We start from the raw sequence: 8317 nt of genomic DNA, 5'->3' as shown, positions 1-8317 counted from the left end.
AGATCTCGACAAACTGAGAGTATTTGGCTGCGTAGCCTATGCTCACATTAGGCAAGACAAGGTCGAACCTAGAGCTCTGAAATGCATGTTCATGGGATACCCTGAAGGAGTCAAAGCTTATAGGCTATGGTGCCTAGAGCCAGGTCACAGGAGGTGTATCACCAATCGAGATGTAGTTTTCAATGAAGCTGAAATGGCTTTTAAGAAAACTGATGATGTTGGTCGAAGTACAGAAACATCTGACGAAGAGTTGGAACAGGTAGAGATTCCTGTTGAGGTGGAGCATGTTAATGCTGAATTACATATCCCAGATGAAGTCGAAGAAGAAGCAGAAGATGCTGAAGTTGAGGAAACTGACGATGACTACCTATTGTCGAGAGATAGGTCGAGAAGAGTCATCAAGCCACCTCAGAGACTTGGATATGCAGATCTTATAGCTTATGCCTTAATCTCTGCAAGTGAGGTTCTAGACGAAGAACCTAGAGACTATAAGGAAGTTATGAGGAGTCGAAATAAGACTGAATGGCTGAAGGCCATGGATGATGAGATGAAATCTCTTCATGATAATCATACTTGGGAACTGATCAAGAAACCTGCTGGGGCAAGGTTAGTCAGCTGTAAATGGATTTTCAAAGTTAAGGAAGGAATTGAAGGAGTGACGTCGAAAAGATACAAGGCAAGGTTAGTTGCAAGGGGTTTCACTCAGAAAGAAGGTGTGGACTTCAATGATGTTTTTTCTCCTGTTGTGAAGCATAGGTCCATTCAAATATTGCTTGCCATGGTGGCATAGTTCGACCTTGAACTGGAACAGATGGATGTGAAGACTGCGTTCTTGTATGGTGATTTAGATGAAACGATCCTGATGAGGCAACCTGAAGGGTATGTCGAAAAGGGGAAGGAAGATTATGTGTGCAAGTTAAAGAGATCTTTGTATGGGCTGAAACAATCTCCTCGACAGTGGAATAGGAGATTCGACAAGTTCATGACACACATAAGTTTCATTAAAAGTCAGTTCGACCACTGTGTTTACTTCAGATTTCGACCTGGTAATTCATTTGTTATTTTGTTGCTTTATGTGGATGTTATTCTCATAGCAAGCAACAGTGTCGAAGATGTGATGAGGGTGAAGGCTGAACTCAATAAGGAGTTCGATATGAAGGATCTGGGAGCTGCTTCTAGGATTCTTGGAATTGACATTCGAAGAGATAGAAAGAAGTCGAAGTTATGCCTATCTCAAGAGGCATATCTATAGAAGATTCTTGAAAAGTTTGGTATGTCGAATTCGAAGCCAGTTGTGACTCCAACAAACCCTCAATTCAAGCTGAGTATTGATCAGTGTCCCAGTACTGATATCGAAAGAGCCTATATGAATAGCATCCCATATGCTAATATAGTTGGTTCTTTGATGTATGCTATGGTCTGTACTAGACCCGACATAGCATAGGCAGTAAGTCTTGTAAGCAGGTACATGGCGAATCCTGGAAAGGCTCACTAGCAAGCATTAAAGTGGATTTTAAGGTACATAAATGGATCTCTGAACAGAGTCTTAATTTATGGTGGAGCCTTGGGTGAAGATAGTAAAGCAGCAATCGAAGGATATGTCGACTCTGATCATGCAGGTTGTATGGATTCTAGAAAGTCTATTTCGGGATATGTTTTCACAATGTTTGGCACAGCAATTAGTTGGAAAGCAACTCTTCAGAATGTTGTTGCTCTATCAACCACTAAAGCCGAATATATTGCTCTCACTAAAGCTGTGAAAGAAGCATTGTGGCTTGAAGGTTTTGCAAAAGAGCTGAAACTTCAAGGTCAAGGTATCACTGTTAAATGTGATAGTAAAAGTGCAATACACTTGTCGAAGAATTCAGCCTATCATGAGCGAACTAAGCACATTGATGTGAGGCTGCATTTCGTCAGAGGAGTAATCGAGCGTGGAGAAGTCCAAGTGCTGAAGGTTTCGACTGAAGACAATGCTGCTGATATGATCACCAATACATTGCCGAGTTGCAAGTTTTTCCACTGTATGCAGTTGATAAAGCTGCATGAAGAAAGCTAGTTTGTTCCCTTGATGTTGTAGAGTTAGATCCAAGGTGGAGATTTGTGAGATATTGGATCGAACTCTAGTATAGCCGAAGGGTAGCTTCTTGTTTCGACAGGTCGACAGAGTTAAGCATGAAGTCGAAGGTTGTTCACATGCTGGTGTCGAAGTGTGCATGCTGTAGTTGAAGATGGGTCTAGCATGCAGATGTCGAAGATGCTAGGGTGGTTAGCATGTTAAATTAGGTTTTAGTGTTTAAACCCTAATTTGTTAAGTTAGCTTGTGCATTAAGTTGGCTTGTGTAATGGGCCTTGCTGAAAAAGCCCATTAGTTAGTATGTTAGGTTTTATTATAAATAGCATACTAGTCTCTCATCATTGCTAAGCTGCAAATCCTAATTTAGGGTGAGAGAGGTTATTTGTTATTCTTGTAAACTTGTAATCTTGTTTTAAGAGAAAGTGAAAGAATAGCAGTTATAACCAATTCTTGTGTTCTTCTCCTCTCTAATTCCCTATTATACTTTGTTATTGGTATCGTTTTACACAACAGTTTCCTTATGTATAATATAATCTTCAAGGATTATAGTTTTTTTTGTCTTTCTCACTATTTGAATGTTATTTGTTATCAAGTATTAGGTTAGTTCTCTCTTGGAGTTATTTTCGATCTTTCCAGCATCTATATGCACACCTTCACATAAAGCCTTGGGCCATAGTGTTTTTGGAATTCAATGATATTTATCACGGTCTGGTGACTTTTGAGTATACTTTCCTTCTTTAGAACCTCTTCCTTCATACGAGGAAGATTTCCAATTGTCAATTTGTGATACTTTATCCTTTGTCTCGTCCCGCCTGTAACACCCTATTTTTATTAGATTTAATTAATTAGGATTATTTGATATTTGATAATTGTTTGTGTGTTTTATTTAATTATTGTTTGAGTAATAATTATTTAATTAGGTGGTAATATGTTATTTAGGTAATTAATAAATGGTAGAATTTTATTAGAAATTAGTTAATTGGGCTTAGTTGAGTGAGAAAGATTATTGGGTGGGTTAAGCCCAATGAAATAATGAGAATTAGGAGAGAATTTTGTGTCATAACCTAATTAGAAAGAAAAGAGGAAAAAGATAGAAAGAAGAGAAGAAGAACATAGAAGAGAAGGATAAAGATTTGTAGATTCTTGAAGAGGGTGGATTAAGAGTTAGAGGTAAGGGTTTGAATCCAAGTTCTTGTAGAATCTATGATTGGGTAATGTATGTGTTGTGTGAATTTCTTCATTTTTTGCTATTTCATGAGAAATGTATGAACCCTAATTTGTATGCTATTTTCTATGGATTTACATGATTAAACATGATTTTGATGATATATGTTGTTCATATATATTTTGATGATTTTGGTGGAATGTCATGTTGTGTAATGATGTGCATAGATGGAAAGATGTGATTGTGTAGTTTAAGAGATAGAGAGATCGTCTTAAATGCATGAGTCTTGTTTTGTTGCACACGTACACAAGCATGAGTCTTTGAAAGTGGCAATGTTGGGTAATCTCGCAAAGGTTATTTACTTGTCCCAAACCTAACGAGTATGGGGTTTGAAAGCTTAACGAGTATGGGGCTTTGACGTGGTTATCTAGTCTAGAGAGAATGACAATCAACATGACCGGAAATGATAACGGAGGGATCCACATGCATATCGCATAGAGTCACACTTGAGTCGCACGTATCGGTGTGAAATGTTGTTATGTGTGATTATGTAATATGAATGTGTGGATGTGAATTTGATTGATATGCATATATGTTGAATGATGAATCATTTGATATGAATTAGGGAATGTGATGAGAATGAGATATATGTGATTAATACATATTTGATGTGAAATGTGAAGTATATATATGTATGAGTGATATATGTGTATATATGTAAATCGTCAATATATGAGGTTGTGAATTTGATTGTGATGCTTAATTGTATTGAACATGTTAACTTTATATTGGAGATAAATGCATGTTTTGAGAAGAGTAAAGAATCGTGAAATGTATGTTTACTTATGTTGCATTTCCCATTATTATATTTTCTATTGAGAATTTGAATTCTCACCCTTTTGTTTGAATGTTACCCTTGGTTGGTAACGTGCAGGTTCAGAAGAGTAGTTGCTTGATTCGTGGCTTAGCCGGAGAGCTCCGAGGTTTCGTTTTGATTAGGTAGTGAGTCATATGCTCTGATCATGTAACACTTGAGGGTTTTTCTTAGACTTATGTTCATGTTTGAATATTGCTATTTTCTATGTTTTGTTGAATATTGGATGTATGTGGTAACATTTGGATATGTTGATTAAAGGCCGTTGTAGCCTAGAATTGTGATTTTCAAGTAACAAAGATATTGATGTTATTTGAATTTGGTAGATGAATATAGTATGGGATATATTCATTGAAATCTTTAATAGCAATTCAAATTGTTTTCCACAAACGTTTATGCATAACGAATGAGAACATGAGATTACATTTGTGTTACGATATGATCTTTCCGTATTATGGATGTTGTATGTATGTTATTTTGGGATTTTCATTTTGTGAAAATCAACATGTGGCGCCCTTTTTCCTTTATGCATGCTTACTCTGTTTGATTGTATGATATATTTGGGGTTAGAAAAGGGGTGTTACACCGCCCACAAGACAATATGTATTACTGGCTATCCTTGTTGGTCACACTTTCTCCATTGTTGGTCCAATTCCTATTTCTCATTACTTTTTAAGGAATTTTCTCTCGTCCTTGAGGACGTAGTTTGTGATTTATTGATTCTTTACTAGAGTATCAAAAGCCAATATGATACCTTTATTAGATTTACTCCCTTGCACCTTATTGACTCTTTGCATTTTCCTTATATGGAAAGATAGAAAACCTTGGCAGCTTCTAGTGTGTTACCAATCTTATTTTTATTTTTGAACTAAGAATGGTTGGCAGAGAAAATCGTGGAGGCACTTTCTTTTGGTTCTAGAGCCTCCTCAAGGCAGTCAGTTCAACCTTCTATTTCACAGGTAGGTAGGGGACCCCAGTTAGGACTATTGAGATCGGAATCACATCTTCTCTTAAGCGGGCTCAAGCCAATGGTTCTTCGGCGACAGATAAATCTTTAGCCATTTTTCCTAATAAAGATCATGCGATTCGTCTTTTTCCACAATTCTTAACCTTCCCCTTCCCTCCAATCCGATTGATTTGCGTGCTCTGATCCCTAAGATGGATTCTTCGTGGATTCCGTATTTGGAGCTTATGGGTCACCAATGTTGGACAATTGACCTCAAGCACGAGAGGGGTGAATTATGGTATTCAAAATTCGTGATCTCATTGATGATTGTGGTCTCTTTCTGGTGCTCGACCATTTTCCGATTTATCCAACCTTTTTCCTTTCTTTATCTCTTCCACCATGAGTTATTATTCATAGTTGATATGGAGTTAGGCCATAGTTAAAAGATCATTTAGGCTTCTTTCTCCTTACAACCCTAACTTCTCGCTAAACATGCAATCCGCCCTCAAACTCTTATAAATTCAACATTTCAAATATTCATTATTCCCTCCCTCATCGACTTTTACCGCCACCTTGGTGGACCACTTTATGCATTCTTACAAGGTTTCCTTCTTCTTTTGTTGGATCCCACAAAGTACAAATATTACAGTAGATTTATGCTTTTGTGCAATGAAATTAGCAATAAAAGGAGTTGTAGAGCTCCTTCCAAGAACTTATGCAACCTTTAAGCAGGGTCTTGAACCACGTCATAGCGGATCCTTTGGGAGTCACTACAAATAACTTACACTTCATATTTCCACGGGCATGGTAATATTCATGCATGATGTTTATGTGCTCAACATGTTCATTTGGATCTCTTGTGCCATTGTAGTTGTCCAACTTTAGAGGTTTCTCGAGGTATTTTGGGGTCCTACTATAGAGGATTTTCCTGAAGAGTGGGATCTTAATTCAGTATGGAATCGGTACTTCAGCGTCATACATGTTCTCTCTCTAGGAGTGGCATGACACTAATCGGCAGGGATGTTGGCTCCCTAGTGGAGTGTGTCTCTCTCCTCCTCCTATGGAATCACATGGAGGAATCAGGTGATCTCGATGCCTGATACGATATAAGGGCTCATCTGGATTGGAAAATGACATCAACATAGATCACTTTTTGCATAACTCTCTAGTTTTTGCATAATGATGCTCCGCGTACGTAGTCGTCCCCGGGGTCAGCGTGTTGTAGATTTTCTTTAATCCGGGGGAGTCTCTCGTTCAAGAAGACTGAGTTTATGCTACTACACCTGGTTGTAAACATTGTTGAGTAGAGCGTTAGCTCTTTGTATACCTAAGTTTTCTTGCAGCTGCTAGAGGCTTTGAAGGATTTCTTGTTCAAAGATCTATGGTGGTACAAGAGGTTGCTTTGAGGTTTAGCCTTGAAATAGCTGTTGGGAAGGATGAAAGGTTTAGGTGGCATGATTAGTTGTTAGAGGAACTTAATTCGAGAAAGCATAAGTAAGAGGAGAAGTAACCAGAGTTGGGTCGTATTCGTCTATAAGAGGTACTTGAATCTTGATCTTGGGATCAGAGGCATTGATTGTTGCGTCAGCTGCTGGGGGACACTGCATTAGGCAGCTAATTGAGTAAATTTTGATATTTCCATGGACTTCAGGAGATCGATCAATTATTTCAATAGTAAAAAGGTTTGTTTTTGTTGAATTGCAGTAGAGAAACATTAGTTTCTCGTAGAGATTCGAGGGAATGAGATGTTGATTTCAATAGATGACGCCAATGTTCCATTGTGGAACTATGAATAAGGAACATGATCGTAGCGAGATCTTCTGGTGCGGTGGTGAATGCTTCTGATACAGCGGAACACGATGGATCTCCACGATTAACGCTTTGACGCTAAAGTCAGTAAAATATTTGAAAAACAATTTAGAGTGGAAATGAAAATATACCGAGGACAAATGCGTGTGGGGGTTGTATTGAGTAAGCGGTTAAAATCACTCTCGTATAACCTAACTCATCGTATGGGTCGTAGTTCAACTAAATTTAATGGTAAAGTATATGTCGGAGGCCGAGATCGTATGCTTTGTGCATGGCCAAAGTCGTACTTATTCCTTGCAACTTGGGCCTAGCGATTGTGCTTTATTCCATAGATCTTGTGAACAGTCTGGAAAGAAAAAAATTGAATATATATATTTAAAGGATATTCTTATTCTAAGAGTAAGTGGAGAAGAGGTACTCCAAATCTTAACCATTGATTTTTATTAAGCTAGCGGCTTTAATTGATTTTTGGAAATATTTTTTCTTAACCATTGATTTTCATTAATCTAGCGGCTTTATTTGATTTTTGAAAATATTTTTTTATATAAAAATTTAATTAAATTCGTTCGATTAATGAAAATCAATGGTTAAAATTTGGAGTAACTCTTCTACATTTACTCTTAGAGTAAAAATATCTCTCCTTATATATATATATATATATATATATATATATATATATATATATATATATATATATATATATATATATATATATATATATATATATATATATATATATATATATATATATATATATGTGTGTGTGTGTGTGTGTGTGGGACGACTCAAGTGAGAACACTTGGTTATTATGAGAAATGAAAACAATGAATCACGACCATTAGATTTTGATTTGTTGATTTTAGTGGACTGGATTGGTTTCTCTTTCTATGATCCATAATATTTATTTTAAATCAACATAGAAAGAGAAACCAATCTAGTTCATTAAAATCAACAAATCAAAATTTAATGGTCGTGATTCGTTGTTCTCATTTCTTATAATAACTAAGTGTTCTCACTTGAGTCGTCCTCATATATATATATATATATATATATATATATATATATATATATATATATATATATATATATATATATATATATATATATATATATATATATATATATATATATATATATATAAAAGATGATCCAAATATAAATAGAGCATGACTCTATGGATCTGGTGATAGCAGCGAGCATGCGTACAAATGTACAACATCTTTTCTTTAAAACTAGAAAATGTTGTAAACTTGTAATGCTTAAACTACACATAATCTTGCATTATTGAAGTATATATTAAATATTTAAATATCATTATCATCATAAATTAATTATTTTATATTTTAAATATTATTCAAACTTTTAAATCCAACATTTGGCCAAGTCTTATATATCTTACACATCCATCCATTATAGAAAATGGTATTATTATTTTTATTATATGAAGCA

Source organism: Vicia villosa, linkage group LG3 (genome assembly GCF_029867415.1).
Source record: "Vicia villosa cultivar HV-30 ecotype Madison, WI linkage group LG3, Vvil1.0, whole genome shotgun sequence".
NCBI lineage: Eukaryota > Viridiplantae > Streptophyta > Magnoliopsida > Fabales > Fabaceae > Vicia > Vicia villosa.
This window is presented reverse-complemented; position numbering follows the sequence as displayed.